We start from the raw sequence: 26,918 nt of genomic DNA, 5'->3' as shown, positions 1-26,918 counted from the left end.
GTGCGCACGGACGTGTGTGTGTGTCTCTCAAGATGGGAATTTTCGCAACCCCCCCCCCCAAACCCCCCCTCCCCACCACACAAACAGTCACAGCCCCCTCTTCACGGAGTAACATTAGATGCAACTTGAACGGCATTTTAATGAAAAATTCGTATTGCTCTGCTACAAGTTTCAGGTCACAAATATAACGCGGGTTTCTATCAGTTACGTAGTCTCTTGTCATAATATAATAAATGGTAGATGTCTTACGTTTCGTGATCATTTCAGAGAAGGTATTTGTTAATGTGTGGCTGCAATTGAGGTTTTTCTGTCGAGTTGTAAATTACATCATGAGAACTATTGGGACAAACATTCTGCTTTATCTCCATCCAGACTGTCTACTCTAATCATCCTGATTTAGTGACCGTTTCTTCTCAGCAGTTGTCCGCTGAAGCGTATAACCATTCTGAACGGATATTCAAATACACCCGATCTGTGTTGGTCAGATGGAATCTTTCAATACAGATGCAGCAGAGTTCGTACCTCGGCAAGAAGTGCAGAGCGCGCCTATACGCTCATTGTTAACTGCACAATGCAAAGCGTCCCTCTACAGTAATTGCTGATCACAGTCGCAGCGAAATCTTCTTTACGTGACCTGATGAACGTAGAAGAGTTTCTTCTTGATAATTCTAAACCACAGGTTATCAGAAACCTTAGGGGCTCCCGTATTTACAGCAAACGCAGCAGGGGTCTATGGAAACCAGGCGGCGAAAGAAGCAGCGATCCTTGAGGTAGGAATACGACGTCCTCTTGGAAGTACAGTCAAAGAACTTACGCCATTGTGCAAACATCTACAATTGTAAAATCTAGTTTACTGTGCGAGGGATAATTGTTTGAAACAGGGCTGTGGCAGCTGTTCCAGAGAGTGAGGACGCGATGCTCGATGGCCTCCAACCACTTTTGAGGAGGCGGGTGTGCGACGCATTCGGTGAGTGAACTCCGTTTGATAATCGAACGTCTGTCTCGTGTAGGTCATCTCGGAATACCCGCCCTATTTTGTCTTTGTGCTACAAGTACCCATGGGGCGAAACGTCTCCATACCATGTACACTATGTGATCAAAAGTATCCGGGCACCTGGCTGAAAATGACTTACAAGTACGTGGCACCCTCCATCAGTAATGCTGGAATTCAATATGGTGTTGGCCCACCCTTAGCCCTGATGACAGCTTCCACTGTCGCATGCACACGTTCAATCAGGTGCTGGAAGGTTTCTTGGGGAATGGCAGCCCATTCTTCACGGAGTGCTGTACTGAGGAGAGGTATCGATGTCATTTGGAAAGACCTGACACGAAGTCGGCGTTCCAAAACATCCCAAAGGTGTTCTGTAGGATTCAGGTCAGGACTCTACGCAGGCCAGTCCATTACAGGGATGTTATTGTCGTGGAACCACTCCGCCACATGGCGTGCATTATGAACAGATGTTCGATCCTGTTGAAAGATACAGTCACCATCCCCAAATTTCTCTTCAACAGTGGGAAGCAAGAATGTGCTTAAAACATCAATGTAGGCCTGTACTGTGATAGTGCCACGCATAACAACAAAGGGTGTAAGCCCCCTCCGTGAGAAACACGACACACCACAACACCGCTGCCTCCGAATTTTGCTGTTGACACTAAACACGCATGCAGATGTCATTCACCGGGCATTCTCCATACCCACACCCTGCCATCAGATCGCCACATTGTGTACCGTGATTCGTCACTCCACACAAAGTTTTTCCATTGTTTGATCCATCAGTGTTTACACTCCTTACACCAAGGGAGGCTTTGTTTAGTATTTACCGGCCTGATGTGTGGCTTACAAGCAGCTGGTCGACCATGAAATCCAAGTTTTCTCACCTCCCGCCTAACTGCCATAGCGCTTGCAGTGGATCCTGATGGAGTTTGGAATTCCTGTGTGATGGTCTGAATAGATGTCTGCCTATTACACATTACGACACTGTTGGACTGTCGGCAGTGTCTGTCAGTCAACAGACGAGGTCGGCCTGTACGCTTTCATGCTGTACGTGTCCCTTCGCATTTCCACTTCACTATCACATCGGAATCAGTGGACCTAGGGATGTTTAGGAGTGTGGTGATCTCGCGTACAGACTTAGGACACAAATGACACCCAATCACCTGACCATGTTCGAAATCAGTGAGTACCGCAGAGCGCCCCTTTCTGCTCTCTCACGATGTCTAATGACTACTGAGGTCGCTGATATGGAGTACCTGGAAGTTGGTGGCAGTACAATGCACCTAATATTAAAAACGTATGTTTTGGGTATGTCCGTATATTTTTGACGACATAGCGTATGTGCGTGCATTCCAAGTCACAAAATTGCTGAATTCGTGCACAAACATCATATACTTGTTTTCTCCTCGACTAAGGCAACCCAGAAGTCTGAGTGTCAGAATTCACGCAGATTTTGGGCAGTCTGTCAGGATCATTTAATACGAGTAATGTCAGTATCACTAACTATGATCATCGTTCTACTGAGAAAGGGAAAATTTATGACTGGGACTGATGATCCTTAAATGACAGCATTTCAGACGAAAGTGAGACGTATTTATCAATTTAATCCACTAATATTATTCAGTAATAATATTGCAACAGTTTCTGTGTTGATCATGTCTACATCAAATAAGGTCATAGACCATCTTTTTCTTTTCTGTGCAGCAACTGCGTTTTACTTAATATCTGCGTAATCAATTTATACGTGATCGAAATTACAGAGTTACGATATCAAATACTTCAACTCGCTAAATACACTGACGGAAAAAAATCGCACTACATCTGAAAAAAGGTTGTTGTTGTTGTGGTCTTCAGTCCTGAGACTGGTTCGATGCAGCTCTCCATGCTACTCTATCCTGTGCAAGCTTCTTCATCTCCCAGTACCTACTGCAACCTACATCCTTCTGAATCTGTTTAGTGTATTCATCTCATGGTCTCCCTCTACGAGTTTTACTCTCCACGCTGCCCTCCAATACTAAATTGGTGATCCTTTGATGCCTCAGTATATGTCCTACCAACTGATCCCTTCTTCTAGTCAAGTTGTGCCACAACCTCCTCTTCTCCCCAATTCTATTCAATACCTCGTCATTAGTTATGTGATATCCCATCTAATCTTCAGCGTTCTTCTGTACCACCACATCTCGAAAGCTTCCATTCTCTTCTTTTCTAAACTATTTATCGTCCACGTTTCACTTCCATACCTGGCTACACTCCATACAAATACTTTCAGAAACGACTTCCTGACACTTAAATCTATACTCGATGTTAACAAATTTCTCTTCTTCAGAAACGCTTTTCTTGCCATTGCCAGTCTACATTTTATTTCCTCTCTACTTCAACAATCCTCGGTTTTTTTGTTCCCCAAATACCAAACCTCATTTACTTCTTTAAGCGTCTCATTTCCTAGCCTTATACCCCAGCATCCCCCGATTTATTTCTACTACATTGCATTATTCTCGGTTTGCTTTTGTTGAAGTTCATCTTATATCCTCTTTTCAATACACTGTCCATTCTGTTCAACTGCTCTTTCAGGTCCTTTGCTGTCTCCGACAGAATTACAATGTCATTGGCGAACCTCAAAGTTTTTATTTCTTGTCCGTGGATTTTAATTCCTACTCCAAATTTTTCTTTTGTTTCCTTTACTGCTTGCTCAATATACAGTTTAAATAACATTGGGGACAGGCTTCAACCCTGTCTCACTCCCTTCCCAACCACTGCTTCCCTTTCATGCCCCTCGACTTTTATAACTGCCATCTGGTTTCTGTACAAATTGTAATTAGCCTTTCGCTCCCTATATTTTACCCCTGCCACCTTCAGAATATGAAAGAGAGTATTCCAGTCGACATTGTCAAAAGCTTTCTCTAAGTCTACAAATGCTAGAAACGTAGGTTTGCCTTTCTTTAATCTTTCTTGTAAGATAAGTCGTAGGGTCAGTATTGCCTCACGTGTTCCAACATTTCTACGGAATCCAAACTGATCTTCTCCGAGGTCGGCTTCTTCCAGCTTTTCCATTCGTCTGTAAAGAATTCGTGTTAGTATTTTGTAGGCGTGGCTTATTAAACTGATGGTTCGGTAATTTTCACATCTGTCAACACCTGCTTTCTTTGGGACTGGAATTATTATATTCATCTTGAAGGCTGAGGGTATTTCGCCTGTCTCATACATCTGGAAAATGATGTATGTTCCAATTTCTTGCCTGTCGCATAGGAGTGGCGACAGCTGCGCCACTACGAGACAGCAAATCAGGTTTGCTCTAAATACGCGCTGTAACGGTCGTGAGCCTTAGTTACCTTTGAGACTGGACGTGACGAGTTGATGTTAGTCGAGAGTGCTTTTAAGGCGAGAACGACGCCATTATCAACTGCTGATGTCTGTCCAGGAGACCCTCCATACTCTTGTCCATTGCTGCCACTGTGTGGTCTCCGTGTGGATCCCGGGTCCTGTCGGCATCTCGGGAAACGGCCGTGTCGACGCGCTGGACAAACGGGCTGTCGGTGCACCGGCCTCGGAGGTCGGCCTTTCGGAGAGTGACCTCGGGTTAGTTTTGTGGCAGAAGGTACTTCGCAGCTGGGGAGAAGAATGGCGCACCCTTCCTTCACCCGACAAACTTGGGGCCACCGAGGAGGCTACCGGTGCGTGGCGAGAGACCCGCCAGGACTCTGTCGTCCTCTGCCGGCTCTGCATGGGCCACACCAGGATGACGCACAGCTATTTACTGAACCGCGAGGATCCACCTTAATGTCTCTGCGGGTCAGCTTCGGTGGTGGTCCACATCTTGTCGGACTGCCCGCTTTTAACTCCGCTCGGGCTGACGTTTGCGCTGCCCGGTGCGCTTCCCGCACTTTTATCGGACGATGTTGCAATGGCAGATTTAATTTTGAGTTTTATTCGTGCAGGTTTTTTTTATCGCTCGATCTAAGCTTTTGTCCCTTTTTTTGTGTCGATTCTGGCCTTTGGCCTACGGTTTTAGACTGGGGTTTTTAGTGCGTTTCTTGGTGGTTGGCTTTTCCTTTTTGTTTCTACGGTCGGCCAACCACTGTCACACTCGGTGTGATTTTAATTCCTTTTTTCTGGTCTCTGTCTAAGTCTTTCTTGTCCTGTGTCGTCTCTCGTCATGACCAGTGTTTGTTATTATTCTCCGTGAGTGTTTCAAGTTCGTGGGAAAAGGGAGCGATGGTCCTAGTAGTCTGGTCCCTTCAGTCCCACAAACCGACCGACCAATTTGAACGAGGTCGTGTAATTGCACTACGAGGAGCCGGATGTTCCTTCTACGGCATTGCAGAAATACTCGGCAGGAATGCAGGCACTGTACGTGACGGCGGGCAGCGTCGGTCACCAGGATGTACGGTCGCAAGAAGTCTCGGCTCCGGACGCCCACGCGGCACTGCCGAGAGCGAAGACCGTCGCGTTCAGACGTGCCTCCGTCGCATCGCTCTGCATCCGCTGCAGCAATCTGAGCAGCGGTCGGCACCACAGTGACACAGCGAACTGCTACAAGTCGGTTACTTAAAGGACAGCTCCGAGCCAGACGCCCTGTAACGTGCGTTCCACTGACCCCAAACCACCGCCGCTTGCAGCTTCAGTGGAGTCAGCAGGAGCGCTCTCGTGATTATCCCACGCACCCTGACTACAAATCTGGTGATCCGACACGTTGTACTTCCATTCTTGAACAGCACCGCAGTAGGTGTTTTCCAACAGGATAACGTTCTCCAACAAACCAGTGTTATAACCCGACATGCTCGTCGACACGTTGTCGTGGCCTGCTCAATCACCAGATCTGCCTCGAATGATATCGTCGGACAATAACTTCGGTGCCATCCACAAATGGCATTAACCGTCCCTGTTTTGACCGACCGAGTGCAACTGGTACAGATCTTAGACCCACAAACTGACAACCAGCACCTGTACAACACAATGCGTGCACGTTTCCATATTTGCATGCAACATTCTGGTGGTTACACTGGTCATTGGAAATGGAAATGAGCGTTTGGCGTCATTGGCCGGGAGGCCCCTTACGGGGCAGGTCCGGCTGCCTCGGTGCAGGTCTTATTACATTCGACGCTACATTGGGCGACCTGCGTGTCTAATGGGGATGAAATGATCATGAAGACAACACAACACCCAGTCCCTGAGCGGAGGAAATCCTCGGCCCACCCGGTAATCGAACCCGGACCCCTTAGGATGGCAGTCCGTCACGCTGACCGTCAGGGCGGACACACTGGTCATTAATGTCCTAGCATTTCACAATTGCAATTGCTTATCTCGCACTTACATTAACGTGTGATCTCGCAATATTAATCACTTACATATATTACTAGACAAGTGTATTCACAAAATTTCATTACTCTACATTAATTATTTTTTGGTATTGCAGTTTTTTTCCGCCAGTTTATTTTTAGTAGCCTGATGAACCTATGCGCTAGATTGCAACTCTGTTGGACACAAATTTCGAATTACATATAATCAGTGCTTTTTTTTTTAAATAAAAGTTTGAGGGTACTCCGACATGGGATATAATGCAGCGAAAAATAGTTATAACTGAAGCATGGAATACCAACGTTAGCTTTTAGCCATGACGTCATCAACATATCGAACTACAAAAACAAAAAGTGGTATCGGACTCTTCAGTCGACTTTACAGCTCAAATGAAGTAGGCGATACAGAGAAACATACGAGGGCTATCCACAAAGTACATTACGTTTTGGAATTAAAAATAAATAAAGTATTGGAAAATTTTTTTTATTATATACAGATCAAAGCCACACTTTTCTACATAGTTGCCATTTAAATTAAGGCACTTATCGTAGCGATTGACGAGCTTGGAAATTCCTTCGTCGTAAAATTCGGCCGCCTGCGCCTTCAACCACGTGGTTAATCAGTAACCCGGTAGAAATACGATTTTTGAGGATTTCCTGGAAAGAGGCACTACAATAAACTCTGAAAGGTATTCCAAAACTCTGCACAACCTCAGAAGAGCAATACAAAACAAGCGCAGGGGAAAGTTGGGCTCAAAGATCTTGCTGATTCACGACAACGCCCGGGTCCACACGGCAGAATCCACTCGTGAAGTTCTCGAATCTTTTAAGTGGGAGTTGTTTCCTCATCCGCCGTACAGTCCCGACCTGGCACCGAGCGACTTCCACTTACTCCCAGCAATGAAGAAGTGGTTGGCTACGCAGCGTTTTGATGACGACGCACAGCTTCAAGATTAGGTAACCACGTGGTTGAAGGCGCAGGCGCCCGAATTTTTCGACGAAGGAATTTCCAAGCTCGTCCATCGCTACGATAAGTGCTTTAATTTAAATGGCAACTATGTAGAAAAGTAGTATTGAAGTGTGGCTTTCATCTGTATATAATAAAAAAAATTTCCAATACTTTATTTATTTTTAATTCCAAAACGTAACGTACTTTGTGGATAGCCCTCGTACAAGAGAAAGTGGTATGGAACACTTCAGTTTACATCACCTCAATGGAAACACGCGATTTGAGCGTACGCTTATCCGTTTAGCACTACCATCGCCCACTACTAACGGGCGAAGGCACTACGTGCTTGTCGAACTGGCTGCCAGCGATTCAGTTGTCGAAAACGGTTGCCGCAGCTTCAAAATGCTTCAAACAGTCAATGATATCGATTTTCCCACCAAAACCTGCACTGGTATCGTTCGTATTGCAATTGCCAACGCGACAAAGAGAAATAAAAAATTTACGTCCGTGAAATAAATTTTTGGCACTCTTCCAAGTTCTCAACACCGTAAAAAAATTACTTTGTCGGCGAAAATGTTTAGGGGTGCGCATCCCCCAGCGTTTCCCAGAAAAACAGCACTGCATATAATGTTTACAGGAACAAAGTTCAGTAAATCCCAAATATGATTAAGCCGGCATGGAACAAATATAATTCAAGGAACTTGGCGTGTTAGCGTAACATGTCCTTTGATGAATGTCGTCACTCTCTTTATGCTGCCGATAACGCTTTCCGAAAGTTGGAAAAAAAAAAAAAGAAAAGAAAACTCCATCAAACATCACTGCGTAGATACCTGGGCCTTGTAATAAATATTACTAGCGAGGGACGTTTTATAACATTACCTAGTGAGTAATTCTCATAAGCATCATATTTTATGAACAGTGTTCGTACTTTAATGAAATAATAAGATAGGTATAACTGGAAACACTGAAATCGATTGTACACTATGTAAATTGAATTTAGGTATAATACAGGGTGAGTCACCTAACATTACCGCTGGATATATTTCGTAAACCACATCAAATACTGACGAATCGATTCCACAGACCGAACGTGAGGAGAGGGGCTAGTGTAACTGGTTAATACAAACCATACAAAAATGCACGGAACTATGTTTTTTAACACAAACCTACGTTTTTTTAAATAGAACCCTGTTAGTTTTGTTAGCACATCTGAACATATAAACAAGTACGTAATCAGTGCCGTTTGTTGCATTGTAAAATGTTAATTACATCCGGAGATATTGTAACCTAAAGTTGACGCTTGAGTACCACTCCTCCGCTGCTCGATCGTGTGTATCCGAGAGCACCGAATTACGTAGGGATCCAAAGGGAACGGTGATGGACCTTAGGTACAGAAGAGACGGGAACAACACATTACGTCCACATGCTAACACCTTTTTACTGGTCTTTTTCACTGACGCACATGTACATTACCATGAGGGGTGAGGTACACGTACACACGTGGTTTCCGTTTGCAATTACGGAGTGGAATAGAGTGTGTCCCGCCATGTCAGGCCAATAGATGTTCAATGTGGTGGCCATCATTTGCTGCACACAATTGCAATCTCTGGCGTAATGAATGTCGTACACGCCTCAGTACATCTGGTGTAATGTCGCCGCAGGCTGCTACAATACGTTGTTTCATATCCTCTGGGGTTGTAGGCACATCACGGTACACATTCTCCTTTAACGTACCCCACAGAAAGAAGTCCAGAGGTGTAAGATCAGGAGAACAGGCTGGCCAATTTATGCGTCCTCCACGTCCTATGAAACGCCCGTCGAACATCCTGTCAAGGGTCAGCCTAGTGTTAATTGCGGAATGTGCAGATGCACCATCATGCTTGATACCACATACGTCGACGCGTTTCCAGTGGGGCATTTTCTAGCAACGTTGGCAGGTCATTCTGTAGAAACGCGATGTATGTTGCAGCTGTTTGGGCCCCTGCAATGAAGTGAGGACCAATGAGGTGGTCGCCAATGATTCCGCACCATACATTTACAGTCCACGGTCGCTGTCGCTCTACCTGTCTGAGCCAGCGAGTATTGTCCACGGACCAGTACTGCATGTTCCGTAGATTCACTGCCCCTTGGTTTGTGAAACCCGCTTCATCGGAAAAACATGTAGAACTGCAACGCATTCTCTGTTAATGCCCATTGACCGAATTGCACTCGATGATTAAAGTCATCACCATGTAATTGCTGATGTAGCGACAGATGAAACGGGTGAAAGCGGTGACGATGCAGTATGCGCATGACACTACTTTGACTCAGTCCACCGGCTCTCGCAATGTCCCGTGTACTCATGTGTGGGTTCATGGCAACAGCAGCTAACACACCAACTGCACCCGCTTCTCCTGTGACGGGCCTGTTACGGACCCGTTTGCGTGCTACGACCTTACCTGTTGCATACAGTTGGCGGTAGATGTTTTACAATGTGCGGCACGTTGGATGCTCTCTGTCCGGGTACCGTTCTGCATACACCCTGCAGGCTTCAGCTGCATTTCGTCGACACTCGCCATAGATGAGTATCATCTCCGCCTTTTCAGAGTTCGAATATACCATGGTCACAGTTCCTACAACACTACACTATCACAGACGTCTGGTAACACGGTGTACTACAGTTGGTCTGCGTGCGGAGACGAATGCAGAATAACAATAGCAGCAAGTGTTACATGCGGACACTGCGACAGCTAGACCAAACCACAACAGTGCACTACAGCCACACTCGTAAACACGGTCGTCATCGTAAACATGTCCCTGCAGATGCAGCTCGCCGACCGTGGCCCGTGTTTGTTACAACACGCAACTGAACGTCGGAGGTTTCAAGCGTCATCTTTAGGTTACAATATCTCAGGATGTAATTAACATTTTACAATGAAACAAACGGCACTGATTACGTATTTGTTTATATGTTCAGATGTGCTAACAAAACTAACGTGGTTCTATTTAAAAAAAACGTAGGTTTGTGTTAAAAAACATACTTCCGTGGATTTTTGTATGATTTGTATTTAACAATTACACTAGCCCCTCTCCTCACGTTCGGTCTGTGGAATCGGTTCGTCAGTATTTGATGTGGTTTGGGAAATATAGCCAGCGGAAACGTTAGGTGACTCACCCTATATAATATAGAGTATACACTATGTGATCAAAAGTATCCGGATACCTCAAAAACAGACGTTTTTCACATTAGGTGCATTGTGCTGCCACATATTGCCAGGTACTCCATATCAGCGACCTCAGTAGTCATTAGACATCGTGAGAGGGCAGAATGGGGTGCTTCGTGGTACTCACGGGTTTCAAACGTGGCAGGTGATTGGGTGCCACTTGCGTCATATGTCTGTACGTGAGATTTCCATACTCCTGAACAACCCTAGATCCACTGTTTCCGATGTGATAGTGAGTAGGACACGTACAACACAAAAGCGTACTGGCCGACGTCGTCTGTTGACTGATAGAGACCACTGACAGTTGAAGGGGGTCGTAATGTGTTATAGGCAGACATATATTCAGACCATCACACAGGAATTTCAAACTGCATCAGGATCCACTGCAAGTACTATGACAGTCACGGGGCAGGTGAGAAAACTTGTATTTCATGGTCGACCAGCTGTTCGTAAGCCACGCATCACGCCGGTAAATACTAAACAAAGCCTCGCTTGGTGTAAGGAGCGTGACCGAGCAGACCACATGTAGTGACGGACGGGGACTGTCGAGCACTGTGGAAGGGGGTTGTAGAAAATCGTATGAAATCAGTGAAAGGAATCACTCGTGAGCTTCAAAATGCTGACAGCAGTCCAGCTAGCAAAACAACTGCGCATAGAGAATGAAAAATGATGACATGTAATTGCCTAGGTGCTCCTCATAATCTGGGCCCGTATCTAAGGTGGACGGGAGGGGGAGGAAGGGGGGGGGGGGAAACGGGGGTATCTGCCTTGGGTGACAATTTCAGGGGTGCCAAATTCATTTTTATTACACTACCGGACATTAAAATTGCTACACCACGAAGATGACGTGCTACAGACATGAAATTTAACCGACAGGGAGAAGATGCTGTGATAAGTAATTGATTAGCTTTCAGAGCATTCACACAAGGTTGGCGCCGGTGGCGACACCTACAACGTGCTGACATGAGGAAAGTTTCCAACCGATTTGTCATACACAAACAGCAGTTGACTGGCGTTGCTTTGTGAAATGTTGTGATGCCTCGTGCAAGGGGGAGAAATGCGTACCATCACATTTCTAAAATTATATCTTCTGTGCTTGAAGGAAACCACAGACATAGCATGTGTTTAAAAATGTACACTGTGAGAGTGGGAACAGGGTTGAAAACAAGAACACAGAGGTTGTGACGTAAAAAATCATTTATTTGTAATCCAACTTGGAAGTAATTTTACATTTTCATAAGTAGCCACAGCAACAATATTTCCACACATTTTCTTGTTCTTCTTCTTGAGTCGATGGAGAGAAGGACACGTGTAGAATTCAAGGTCTTGAGTAGCAGCAAACCTAAAGATTCGATGCATCCATGAGCCCTTCTCCTTCCCCTTCACGTAGATGATGGTATCCGTGTGGTCGAATAATTGAAGCGATGTCACCATATCTGTACAGGGTATGCCATGATCATCCCAGTCAATTCTATGGTAGAAATGTGTTAACCATTTTGCACTCTTCCATGTCTTAGCACACTTCGCACACTTGAAAGACCTAAGTGATGCAATGTTTACTGAGAATGTCTTTATTATTCCTGCATCTTCTGTGCATGCTAAAAACGGAACATATTTAAATATGGACTGTCTACGCTCACCATCATACACACCCTGAGCATTCGCAATGATGTTCACACCTTGAGACGTCATTGTAAAATGCTCTAGGTGTGGTGCAGCACCTGTTCATTTGCGCAGCTTGTTTCACAACACTGGCGAGTGGGCAGTAGTAGATCACACGGTCATGTAGAACTAGAGCATACACGGCAGTGTGTTCTGTGGAATTTGTCGAACATTCAATTTCATTTCGCATGTCTATCAGTCCAGACTTAATTATTTTGTTGTGTTTCGAGCAGTCTATTACGATAATCCGTGATAGCTCTTTGAACTTCCATGGGCAGAGTAGACAACCTCCTCATTCTTCTTCGGCACTTTCATAGTAAGAAGCGAGAAACCTTGCATATATGTCATATGGGTAGAAATATGAATTCAGGTAGACTTTGGCATTAGTTAACTTGCATTTGTCGGACACGGTGGAATCATTTGCTATATTCCATCGTCTATCAATCTGAAACGTAAGTATGATGTTTCCAGAATGAAATTTTCACTCTGCAGCGGAGTGTGCGCTGATATGAAACTTCCTGGCAGATTAAAACTGTGTGCCCGACCGAGACTCGAACTCGGGACCTTTGCCTTTTTTTCGCGGGCAAGTGCTCTACCATCTGAGCTACCGAAGCACGACTCACGCCCGGTCCTCACAGCTTTATTTCTGCCAGTATCTCGTCCCCTACCTTCCAAACTTTACAGAAGCTCTCCTGCGAACCTTGCAGAACTAGCACTCTTGAAAGAAAGGATACTGCGGAGACACGGCTTAGCCACAGCCTGGGGGATGTTTCCAGAATGAAATTTTCATTCTGCAGCGGAGTGTGCGCTGATATGAAACTTCCTGGCAGATTAAAACTGTGTGCACCGACGGAGACTCGAACTAGGGACCTTTGTCTTTCGCGGGCAAGTGCTCTACCATCTGAGCTACCGAAGCACGACTCACGCCCGGTCCTCACAGCTTTACTTCTGCCAGTATCTCGTCTGGTATCCTTTCTTTCAGGAGTGCTAGTTCTGCAAGGTTTGCAGGAGAGCTTCTGTAAAGTTTGGAAGGTAGGAGACGAGGTACTGGCAGAAGTACAGCTGTGAGGACCGGGCGTGAGTTGTGCTTCGATAGCTCAGATGGTAAAACACTTGCCCGCGAAGCCAACGGTCCCGAGTTCGAGTCTCGGTCGGTGCACACAGTTTTAATCTGCCAGGAAGTTTCGTAAGTATGATGTATTTAGGTGTCTCTAGCTGCGAAGATGTTCTAATAGCCCTTATTTTACTGCTCGCAGTCGGTAACACTGGGTACTCGAAAAGCTTCCACGAGCGACATGTCAGTGACAGAAATGTACCAAAATTCAGGACTCTTAAAAGCTTCAAATGCTCCTCGTCTGATACACTGATGTGAAGCATTTTCCATACTATCTTTCTGATTGTGATCATTATCTCCTCTTGAGCTCCTTGAATGTATGATTTATTATCTGTCGCACTCCGCACCACAATGAGTTCCTGTTTAGCGTTCATAATAATGTGCCTCATGTCCTCAAAGTACTCCATAAGCATTTTTAGAGGTATGCATGCAGTAAATCGCTTATACTCTGCTCTGTCCTGTGTGTCGTCTATGAATCATCCCGAAATTTCTAAACTATTCCAATCTGCACGTGATGCAGAGTTGATGCTGTGCTGACACTGCGTATACAGTCGATCTCAGACCCACTGAGTTCATAGAGTATCTCTTGGAACAGGAATGTCGTTCTTATGAAATGTGGTTGAAGTGTAAGGTTTACGCGAGAAGTATTCCTGAGGTATAATTCTCTCATCATTCTCTACTGGACTGATTATATTGAGTGAGGGCGTCATTGCGGGGTTTCAAGCCAACTGACTTAAGAAACTCATAGTTCGCACACGTTATCACTTAGCAGTTTGGTAACGTAGTGACATTCTGTAGATTGCGACCGCTGGTTTTATGCTGTATGCCCATCTTGCCTTGGATGTAATCGTACAATGATTTCCTCACCACGAAAGTCCACAAGGTGTTTAACCTGGTGCACAATACGCAGCGTCAAATAATCCAATACCTGAGCTGTCACTGGAAGGTATACTGCATCGGCGGTAACTGCCAGGAGAGTTACCACGACACGTCACTCACAGAAGACGCGTGTCCAACAATTTCCGGCGCTATCAGGACTTTAATACACAGCGCTGTGTACAACTGTGTATCATGTTTCTCTTGACGTTTACAAAGAAGGAGAAGGAGACTGTATAAGGAGGAGCTTTAACCAGTCCTTCATCAGTTAAAGTTTAGATGCAATGTCGTAAACTTTGATGTTAAAAGAACGATGATCTGTATTGCATGCAAATTGCTTCCCGCCAATTGATTTCTGTATTGATGAATGTAGTATTGCACTGAGTGGACTGGAGATGTACAACAGCATCCCAAATATCACCGAGACTAACAACAAACTGCACCTGGATATTAATTGTGAAAAGGTATTGTGTAAATAGAACCAGGTGCATACGATATCGACAATTTAAATAAAGTCTGAAAACAGTCTGGAAAAGGTATTTAGCTATGTGCAGACATCAATACACTTAAATCTGAAATAAGGACTGTAAATGCAACGATTTACTTTAACCAGAAAGGTTCAATAGGGCGCCCACTGGGTTTCACGAAAGGGCACGTTTGAAGAAGGAACGTAGTAAATTTTACAAGTCAGATCAGACTGCGGACATATTTCCCATCAGTACAATCCTTATCAAGTGCAACATTGCAATGAACTCTTATCTCAACAACAGTCTGATTCATACTATTTATGGATTCATCCCCTCAGTTGCAATGGGGTTTTAGATTGTTGAGACTCCTGCCGATTCAATGTGCCTTCCAGTGACAGCTCTGACATTGGATTATTTGGCACTCATTCATCATCATCTCCCACCAATTGCCCATAATCTAGTCTCACAAGTCAAAGACCACTTCCTTCGCTGAGTCTCCTCTATCCCCACCTCCTTACCTCCTGAATCCCTACTCATCACCGTTGAGGCCACCTCCCTATCAACCAACATCCCTCATGCCCATGGTCTTACCACTATTGAAAGCTATATTTCCCAAGCCACCTACCTCATTCCTCACACACCTTACTAACTATATCCTAAAACACAACTACTTCTCATTTGAAGGGGAGGTACATGAACAAATAAGCAGTACAGCTATGGGCATCTGCATGGCACGCTCCTATGCCCACCTTTTCATGGGTCATCTAGAAGAGTTCTTCCTAGCCTCTCAAAACACTGAACCTCTAGTCTCATTCTGGTTCATTGATGATATCTTCATGATTTAGTGCCAATACAACCTATCTTCGTTCCTTCACAACCACAACACCTTCTCTCACAACCACTTCATGTGGTCTTCCTCAACCCAGCGTGCCAACTTCCAAGATGGTGACCTCCCCTTCTATGATGCTCCATCTGTACCTCTGTCCACAATAAACCCAGCAACTAACAACAGTACCTGCATTTTGACGGCTGTCATCCCTTTCACACCAAAGAACCCCTCACATATAGCCTGGCCACCTGGGAATAGCATATCTGCAGTGACAAAAACTACCTTGCTCATTATGTGGATGCTCGTTAAGGCCTTCACAGGTAGGCACTATCTCCAGACATAGTCAACAAACAGATCTCTCATGCATGTGATTTCTCCTCATAACCCCAATCCTCCCAACACCCCCAAAAACCAGCCACAAAGGAGTGTCCCCTTTGCCATCCAGTACCGTCCTGAACTGAAACAACTGAACCATATCCTTCGACAGGGCTTTGATTATCTATCACTGTGTCCAGAAATGAGGGATATCCTACATGCAATACTTCCCACTCCTCCTAAAACGTGTTCTGTCGCCCACCCAACCTCAAAATCCCAGCCCATCCCTGTGCCACTCCAAATGCCAATCCCTTGTCACAAGAGGTCACATCCCTGTGAAGTAACTAGGTGCAAAACTTGCCCAATCCCCCACCAGCACTTCCTATTCCAGACTTGTCACAGGTTTATCCTACCACATCAGGGGCTGGGTCGCCTGTGAATACATCCATGTCATTTAACAACTCTGCTGCAGTCACTGCACAGCTTTTTATATTTGTATTACTACCAACCAGCTGTCCTTCAGGATGAATGGCCACTGTCAAACAGAGGCCAAGTAGACCATCCTGTGGCACAATATGTAGCTTAACGTAACACACTTGATTTCAGTGGCTGCTTCACTACCTGAGCCATCTGGATTTTTCCCTCCACTACCAGCTTTCCTGAGCTGCACAGATGGGAGTTATTCTTACAACACATTCTACAGTCCTGTAATCATCCTGGCCTCAACCTTTGGTAACATATTGTTTCCACATCCTCCACCCAACAGTTTCCTCTGTCCTCTCGTCTCCTCCCCATTTTTGTCTCCCACCCAGTTTATTTGCAGCCCTCTCCCAACGCATCTGCTCGTCTTTTTCTGCTCCTCTCCTTTTTTGTTCATTTTTTCCCCACCTGCCTGGTCCACAGTCTCCTGATGCTGCACCTGTTATAAGTCTAGTCCCTGCGCACTCCACCAGAGAGTTTTCATCTCTCTACCCACATGCCATCCTCGGGTAGCCAGGTTACATGGGAGGGATTTTTTGGTCTGAAAGGGATGACAGCTGTCAAAATTCAGGTCTGATGGTGGTGGTTTGAAGCAAAGTTGACAATTTCGCTTCGCCTGGATGTTATTTCTGGAGCATATCTCCGAATGAAACTATTAAAATGTTCGTTCACATTTTGAATAAAACCGTCCAAAGAACGCTCCAGCAAATCAGGTTTACTCAAATCGGTAAAAATGGGGGTGAAGGCATCGATAACGACTTGTGGAAAGCGGTTCTCTAACGCCGAGGAGTGCAGTGCACACTCGGATTCACACGTTCACAGGATCGTTACTTTTTAGAGTTCTAGCATAATATTGTGGGGAATAATTCTTCAATGTATATACATTCGAATTTCATAATGAAGAAAAATTCGAGATTTTTCGACCGTCAGCCTGTCGTTCCTACAGCAGTCACGAAGATCTACATCTGCGTGATTACTCTGCTGTCCACAATAAAGTGCACTTTCAAGCTGTCTGTCTACTGTTCCACTCTCGAACGGCGCGCGGGAAAAACGAGCACTTAAATTTTTCCTTGCGAGCCCCTATTTCTGTTATTTTATTGTGATGATAATTTCTCCCTATGAGGATGTGTGCCATCGGAATGTTTTTACATATCGGAGGAGAAAACTGATAACTGAAATTTCATGAGAAGATCCCATCGCATCGAAAAATGTCTTTGTTTTAATGATTGCCACTCCAGTTCAAATATGATGTCTGTGGCACTATCCCCCCCTATTTAGCGGTGATACAAAACGACCTACCTGTCCTTTGAACTTTTTCGATGTCACTGAAGCATACTGTAGTTACCGAACGGCTTCAGTTCTGTATTCGGACATAATGGATCGATAAGGAAAATCGACTGTGGTTTCATTACAATTTATTGTGCATGCACATGACTCAGTGTGATTGCCAACCACATGTGTTTTAAGCGTATATCTCGGAATACAAAATGTTTTCTCGATCCTTAGCGGATGAGATACCTACCTGTTTCGTTTTCGTGCCGAAAGCTCAACAGACTGCGGAGTTGGTCAGGGGTAACCTATACACTAAAATCTATCTGTCTAGCTTTCGGCTTCTTTCCCATAGCCACGATCTCGCTTCTATTCAACAGCTCACCTAGGCTTTCATCGGCTTCTTCCAGTGACGAACTGGCAACATGATCTAACGCACACCCACGTGTAACCTGTGGTGGAACATGGCTGGTCACAGCCCTGCCTGTACACGATGTTCTACTTACACACACCTTCACAATTTACATTACAACTTTTTATGCTCTGCGTTTTTACACTCGTTACTGCATGTCGATGCTAAACCCTCGCAGTCCAGCTTGTATTCCTCTTCACAATAGTAACACCGGAAGTGTAACTGCGCAGGCTTCCACGGCCACAGTCAGTCGACATAAGAGTTTTCTGGGTATGGTATCGCGCGTCATACTGTGTAAAATTCTGCTGTTGGAGAAAAACCTACGTTTCGGTCACGGTTGCAGCGGCCTTCTTCTGGGTCTACTGGTGCGTTCTAGCTAAGAAGTGTCCCTTATATTTTGTCGTTACTGTTCACTGCGCATGCCATTACGTCATAATTTTAAAAAGATAGTCCGTTTCATTGGTCGCTTAAGGGAGAAGGAGAGGGAACTTTATTTTAATAGGTCACTGCAGTGAAAGAAGAGCGTAACCTCTGTTATCTGTTGGCTTTTGTGTTATGTGCCGTGATTGGTGGCCACCGTCGACTGATAAGTTGGCTGCTGTTTACCAAATGCAGGACGTCGGCCGCGCGGCGGCAGTTGCTCGGCGGCAGTGCTCGGGCCTCGTGTTGACAGCGCGCTCTGTTGGGCTCTGATTGCTGGCAGCCAAGGTGGGGCAAGCCTGAGTCCGTCCTCCCTGTTCTTGTTATTGGGGTGTTTAAGTATTTCGATGGCGTCTCTGATTTTGCGTTTCGTCATAACCGGCTGGTTGGCCTGTGTGTTGGCCACACGCTTGCAGCCAGCCCTGGTTGACAACTGGTCACTGCACCAACTCCGATAACGTCGCACACTGGGGAAGCAAAATTCCAGACAAAACTGTTAAGGGAGCGTTGGCAAAATTGGTCAAAATTATAAAAGAATTTTTGGCACCAGATAGTTCTGTAGAATGTTAGAAATACTGTCTCCAATTTTCACAGATTAATTCGAACAACAAATGATAAAAAACTGTCTTTTTTCAATCACTGCTCAGCGCCACGCCCACTTTTCTAGACGACATTCTTCTTGTTTGCGATGTTTTATTACTTCCTGCTGTCATAAAAGCATCGGAGCAGTATAGAACGCTGTGGACCCGTTTACATCGTGTTATCATTGCTTTCCGCTAGCTATTTTTGGCAGCTCTTATTGTCTGTGGTGCAGAAATATAAACATTTCAGTTCTTCTGTTACTGTGAGAATTGCGACTGTGTTCAGGCTTTTTTGTGTGATTTACTGTATAAAATGCCAAGATATAGTGGTAAAGTGCTTAAGAAATTTGGTCAAAGCTCGCCATTTACGTGTGAATATCAGCATCTACAAGTGAGTGAACTAAGTCAGCAGAAGACAGTTGTGAAGATAAGACGACGAGCAGTTCACAGAAGAAACCTGGATCTAGTGTAGAGTTTCAGTCGACTAAAGACGAAGTGAATAGTGCTTTTACGATAAGTGATTTAGAAATTATGTGTTATATTATTAGAAATTCTTGTGGATGTGGTAACTACGGCAATAAATCTTTAAGATTATACGACATAATGACAGAGACGGTATCATATGTATTATGCACTTGTTTTGAATTGAATGTCAATTTTACACCTATCACAAAACATCACTGCTAAGAATTGGGTGTACAGAGCCAATATAAGATTATGCTGTGGGATGAGATGTGTTGGTGTTAGAAGGGAACTTAGTAATTTGTTTTGTACAGTAATGAATATGTCATCTCTGTCTGCCTCGTACTCTGAACTAAACAATCATCTTCTGAACAGCCTGTGAAGGATATAGCCAAAAGGGCAGGCCAGAAACATCAGATAAAAGGGAAACAGGTACACGAACAGCAAGAAGACCAAATGTATGGTTATGGTCAGCAATACAGTACTAGTTTATGGTGTAAGGCTTTATAAAACTTTTATGTGTATTTCCCAGAATTTTCATTTATCAGTGTACAAGGAACATTTTCCCCTGAACCATTGGAGATAGAAAAGTAAAGTTTTCTGCAGAATTTGTTCATTGTGTAATACAACTTGGTGTGGTACAAATTTTTTCTAAGTGTATTTATGTCAAAATTATTTACTTTTCTGTGAAATTGGAAATACTTTGTTTCATATGGGTAATTTTTTAAAATAAACTGCAAGGGCTCTAAAACTGGTGTTAAAGAAAGCTTTTGCTTATCTGATTACTAAGAGTTCCTTATCAGAGTATGAAAGTTGTAAGTAAGGTAACTTTTGTGAAAATGTTCCTTGTGTGACAGCATGTCTTGCGAAAATTTCCAATAATGCCATAATCTAATTTATTGAGAAAAAAATTTGCAAAAGGTTCAGAATGTAGCCCATAACATAATTACCTCACGTGCAAAGTTTGGTTCTATTATCTTTCAAACACCAAAAACCGTCTTAGATTATGTAAACATGTCCATTTTCTCCTATGTCCCCCATTAACCAAGACGCTTCAAAAACTAATACTCTCGCCTACATGTCGTACTTTGAAACCTGATCTTTGCGAAACTGCGTCAAGAATGACCCAGGGGTTGACATGGGCGGAAGGGCGGCCCCGCTCGCTGACGTCACATCCACGCTGTGGCTGCAGCCGGGAAGCGGCCGGCCGACACTCTGCTGGAGCTCTGAGCTGAAAGCCAAGCCGGGGCCGACAGCCCTCCCAGTGGCGCAGGTGAATGTATTTACCACTGGCCTTAGAAGCTCTTTATTACCTTGTTTACTACAAACCAGGGCAGTGGCAAGGGGGTGGGGGGGGTTGGCCATGGGAGCTGTAGCTCCACCCCCAATGCAGTATTATATTACACTAAATAAAATGACTTCAGAAATCAGCGAGTATATGACTTCAACAGATTCAATCATTTTTTTATAATTATGTAGCAATATAGGTTGCAAAGTATTTCAAACACATTTAAAAATAAAAAATATGAGCGGCAAATAATTCAGTATCTAAATCAATCAATATCATTTAACTTAAAATGGGCGTCTTATTATTTATTAATATACATTGGATGTATATCAATGTATGACTACCACATACAATAATCAATAAAGTTAAATACGCCAGGTAAGCCTACCAATACTTAAATTCCTGACCCCAGACAAAAACTTCGAAATCGCCGGACATCTGGGTCAAATTGTATTAATTTCCTGGGCACACACATTCTGTAGACACGTTTTTACCCTGAACTCCAAAACAGTTACAAAAAACTAAGCAACACCAAATTTTACCAATTTGTCGGTGGTGGACCCAAACTCTCCTTTTGTTGAGCGATAGTCCATTCCCCCAAACCCCCTGCCCCCCTCTCCCCTTGACCAAATTCTAGAATCGCCCCTGCCGCAAACAACTAATTTTATTTCTATTAAGATACTCGCAGTCGTTTCTCCGATGAGTATGAACACAGTTTTTACGTTTCTAAGTCTACAGTCTCGATACGTCAGCTAAAAAGTCAGAGAGGTGTGGGAGGGTGTGCTGGAATGTAACGCTGTCGAGTCTGAATAAAATGAACTTTATACAATTCTACATATGTATTTCTCAAGATGGTCACTCTGGCGATGAACATATTTCTCCCAACGAGAGATCAGTTTGCTAATACCGTCACTGTAGATTGTCTGACTATGTTCAGCGAGGCACAACCACACCTCTGCGTGCACTACATCATCTCAATGAAAGTGAAGTCCGCGAAGGTGTTCTTCGAGTTTCGGAAGCAGTTGAAACTGGAATGGTGCCAAGTCATGCATCTATGGAGGATGATGGATGTCAGTGAACCCAGACTGTTGCAGATGTCGCAGTGCTCGAGTTTGGTCAGGCATTGTCATGCTGAAGAAGAGCGTGCTCTGTGCGAGGACGAACAGTTCGAATTTGTGCTCTGGCTTTTCTGGGAGTCTCACAGTAATCTTCTAGAGTCTGTGGTGGTATGAATTCGAAGTGCACCACACGCTGAACATCCCACAAAGCTATGAGTCTGATTTTGCCTACTGAAGAAAAGGTATTGTACTTTTTGCATAACGAAATAATAAGCAGTCAGTTGCATAAAAGAAATTTAATTTTCTTGCTCGTTTCCATCACTTAGTGCCTTTCTTCAGCAGGTTATACCTGTCGTATTATTTGCGAGTGTAAACAATAAAATGCACACAACAAAATGCCATTGTCATGTGGTTCATGTCTGTAAAAAACTACAAAGGCTATTCTGAAAGTAAGGTCCTATTGGGTGCGAAATGGAAACCATAGTGGAAAGCCGATGAAGCTTTGCACAGATGTGCTGGACAGCATCTCTAGTAATCCCGTCGATCGCGTCACGTCGCTCTTTTCAGTTCTGAGCGCACAGTGGGCATGTATAGATGCCTACAACAACAGCGTCTCCCGCAAAGTATGGGGGCCAGATGAGATATTTCGCCTGATGCCACGCAGCCCACACAACATAACTGTTACACGTTTCCTTCTTCGTGACACTTCTCGGCTGCACTCTGCAGGCAATGAAGACGCTCCTGCAGCGTTTTCGATGGCAAGTGTTTGATCACCCACAATACACCCCGTAATTGGCTCCCACCAAGTTTCATCTCTGCCCTTTTGAAACGCTGGCTATGAAGACAACATTTTGGCACACACAACGATCTGCAGAATAGCGTAGAGAATTGTCAGAAAGCAGAGGCGTCTGCCTCCTATGAAGAGGGTACTGGAAAGTTGGTATAGTGCTACAACAAATGTCTACATCTGAGCGGCGACTACGTAGTCGAGTATTTGGAAGGTTTAGATAACTGTTGAAAGTAAAACATTTCTGATATTTGCAGTGGTTTCCATTTCACGGGCGATCGGAACTTACTTTCGAATAGGCGTCGTAGTATAAAGAAGCGAAACAACATGACGTGGCGACAGGGGAGCAACATGTGGGTGCTTTCGCCTCACGGATGGCCACAGTCTGGATTTTTGATAAGTGAGACGTGGTGATGCGATTAAGGTAACTTGCCTTTGAATCCGCTTGAAAAAATCGTTATTTCTGTTTTCCATGTTAAATCGCTATTAGATATTTTTGAAGAACACGTTGGTTAAAAGAACTGAATTGGACATCAGGAAGTTGTTTAAAAATCAACCCACAGATCTCTCAGTCCATGTCCACACCCACATCCCTGCCGCTTCGACACGTCAATATAGTCATCACACTCCTGTTGGGAAAAAATATACTATATAACCGTTTCTCAAGTTCACAGACCTGCCAGACGATATGCTGTGCGATGCTGTTATGTTTCCATTATGTATTTCTAGTTTTGCGAACGTCGAATTCTTACAAACTTTTCTATAGTTCGAGTGGCTGCTATTTTGTCATTCTCGAAAGTTATTATGCCTGTAACTCGTTTTATGGTGGGACAGTTAGCCGGTGTGGGGTTACTACAAGACAACCAGTATTGGCAATTGGTTCTGTGAGAGTTGTCAAACCTGAAAAGTCAGTCCCCAAGGCAACAACAACGCCATAATAATGAGGAGAAAGAAGGAAATGAGATGAGAAGATAAGGAAAACGTAAACCAAGAAGATTATGCAACTGGAATGTATTAGGCACAACAGAGGCGAGTTACAGATATGGGCCAAAGAAGTGAGGGTCGCAGATGTAACGCACTCACGCCCCCACTGTCGGCTGTAGCTGTCGTGCACATAGACTATTCCTTACAGATGAAAAACGATCTCACATGGAAACTTAATATTGCAGTTTGCATACGGGAGTAGTTGTTATATGTCACGAAACTGGAGATACACTATGTAATCAAAAGTATCCAGAGACCCCCCAAAAACATACTTTTTCATATCACGTGCATTGTGCTGCCTCATTCTGCAAGGTACTACATATCAATCTCAGTTGTCATTAGACATCGTATGAGAGCAGAATGTGGTGTTCCGTGGAACTCACGGACTTTGAAGGTGGTCAGGTAATTCGGTGTCACTTGTGTCTGTACGCGGTATTGCCACATTCCGAAACATCCGTAGGTCCACTGATTCCGAAGTGATAGTGAAGTGGAAACGTGAAGGGACAGGTACAGCACATAAGCGTACAGGCCGACCTCGTCTGTTGACTCACAAAGACCGCCGACTACTGAAGAGGGTCGTAATGTGTGATAGGCAGACATCTATCCAGACCATAACAGAGGAATTCCAAACTGCATCAGGATCCACTGCAAGTACTATGTCAGTCAGGCGGGAGGTGAGAAAACTTGGATTTCATGGACGAGCAGCCTCTCATAAGCCATAAGCTTGTAAACGACGGGTCGCTTGGCATAAGGAGCGTAGCATTGAACAATTGAACAGTGGGAAAACGTTGTGTGGACTAACGAATAACGGTACACAACGTGGCGATCCGATGGCTGGGTGTGGATACGGCGAATGCCCAGTGAACGTTATCTGCCAGGGTGTGTAGTGCCAGCAGTATATTCGGAGGCGGTGGTGTTATGGTGTGGTCGTGTTTTTTATGGGAGGACTTGCACACCTTGTTGTTTTGCGTGGCACTATCACAGCACCGGCCTACATTGATGTTTTAAGCCGTCCGCTGTGACCGAACGGATCTAGGCGCTTCAGTTCGGAACCGCACGACTGTTACAGTTGCAGGTTCGAATCTTGCCCCGGGCATGGATGTATGTGATGGCCTTAGTTTAGTTAGGTTTAGGTAGTTCTGTTCTAGGGGACTGATGACCTCAGATGTTAAGTCCCTTAGCGCTCAGAGCCATTTGAACCATTTTAATGTTTTAAGGACCTTCTTGCTTCCCACTTTTGAACAATTCGGGGATGGCGATTGCAACACGATCGATCACCCGTTCATATTACACGGCCTATGGCGGAGTGGTTACACGAGAATAACATCCCTCTAATGGACTGGCCTGCACAGTGTTGAATCCTACAGAACACCCTTGGGATGTTTTGAAACAGCACCTTCGTGCCGGGTATCACCAACCGTCATCAATACCTCTCTTCAGTGCAGCACTCCGTGAGGAATGGGTCGCGACGCTCTTGTAAGTCATTTTCAGTCAGGTGTCCGGATACTTTTGATCACACAGTGCATATGCAACGTAGCGCAGCTCCGATACTGCTATATAAGCACCGACATGTAGACAACGGATCAGTGTGGCATTCGTGTTTTTCTTAGGTGTGAGTGGTAAATGCGAAATCGCGACGTTATTACCAAATGTATCCGAACAGGACCAACGTGCTGTTGTTCTTTCTTGCTGGCGAGGGACAAACACGGGTAGGCATCCATCAGAGAAGGAAAGACGTGAATGGGGCAGCACGTAAGTCGAAACCTGTCGTTGTGGAACGGTGGACCAAGTTTGGGGCTCGTGGCGATTCCACGCAAGACGCCAGTCGATCTGTGAAGCCAGCCCTATCCATTACGGGCAACGACCCACCCCTGTAGTCCTGATTTCTCCCCGTGCGATTATCACGTTTCGGCCCACTGAGAAAGATGCTGACGTGTCGACGAATCCTGTCGGACGAGGACGTGCAGCAGGCAGCTGCGGTCCTGTGTGTCCACTGTGGCCGCCCTCCGTCGACCTGCTGTCGTCGATTCTCTGACGTGACTGAGGTATTGATGTTGGCCTCTCCTGTATATGCCCGACTTTTCGTTATATCTACATATCAGACGTGTTCCCTGTAAAGACGATTAAATTTTGGGTTACCGTAATAATTAACGTTGTCTTTTTGCACAGTCGACCACCCTTCATTTGTTGCTGCGTTACCGAAGACAAGATGGTGAATAACGGTTTTAGATATTAGTTATTATCTCAAATTCCTTTTTCCCGCGTTACTACTTATCAGCACTGTTTCTGATTTCGTATTATTTCTGTCCGATTTGGAAATGAAATGTTAAATAACCTTCTGTCATTCAGAGATAGAGTCTGCAGCTTGTCTATCATTATCATTGACCAATACACAGGCTATTGTGGAAAACACTTCAGTTTTTTATTAACAACATTTAATAATAATTAAATGATCATGAATGATAGCATTTTGTAAATAGAGAAAAGGAGGGTTGAACCTACAATTGATCTCAGCAATTACGGCGACTAAAATGTCCATGGTTTTTATAGTTCGTCACTCAAGGATATTATAACAAGGACTGTGGTCCCCCACTATAATACAGTTGTAGGTAACAAATTAAACACACATACAGCTTTGCACAAATTAATTAGTTTTTACAACTTGGAAAAGAAAAACTAACTCAACTAACAGTCAAAGAGTAAAAGCTTCTATCTAACGACCGCTGCACTTGCATGGAGTAAACGAAGCACACATCACTGGCTACTCCCACATTCCCACACAGCCGCCCCCTTAAGGTGCGGAGCACCCAGGGTAAATGGGTACATACTTGACTTGTCTTCCTGCTCTCGCGTGGACGACTTGCTGCTGCCAGGATGAGGAGCCGATGTGGGCTGTTGCGCTGTGGTTCCATGTCCTCTTGCCATGGGTTCTTCTGCCATATCATGCATAGTGAGTTCCAAACACTGGTCCTTCTCCTCCTGTTGAGTGTCATCATACTCCAGTTCTGGTAAGCGCCATGTTGTTTTTATCCTCTCTGTGGACACACTAATATTTTTGTCGTTCTGTGAGATGTCCATAGTATGGGTGTTGCGTCGTACTATTCGACAAGGTCCAGTATATGGAGGTTGTGGAGGCGCTCTGACTGAATCTGTGTGGAGCATGACATGTGTACAGTCTGCAAACGCCTTATGCACAAAAACCGGTCGCTCACCATATCAGGATACCGAAGGCCTTCCCATTGCTTCCACATGCTCACGGATTACATGTCTCGGTCATGAGAGTTTTGTTGGCATTAGTGATGCGACTGCAGTTAGGTAATACGCCGGGATTCTCAGTGGTTCACCATACACCAATTCCGCCGCTGAGGCATCGATATCCGTTTTGTATGCAGTCTGTAATCCAAGGATAATCTGTCCAGCTTCTGTGATGACTCATGAGAGCTGCCTTCAACGTCTGTGCCACCTCTGCACCAT

This window comes from Schistocerca serialis, chromosome 11, assembly GCF_023864345.2.
Source record: "Schistocerca serialis cubense isolate TAMUIC-IGC-003099 chromosome 11, iqSchSeri2.2, whole genome shotgun sequence".
NCBI classification, from domain to species: domain Eukaryota; kingdom Metazoa; phylum Arthropoda; class Insecta; order Orthoptera; family Acrididae; genus Schistocerca; species Schistocerca serialis.
This window is presented reverse-complemented; position numbering follows the sequence as displayed.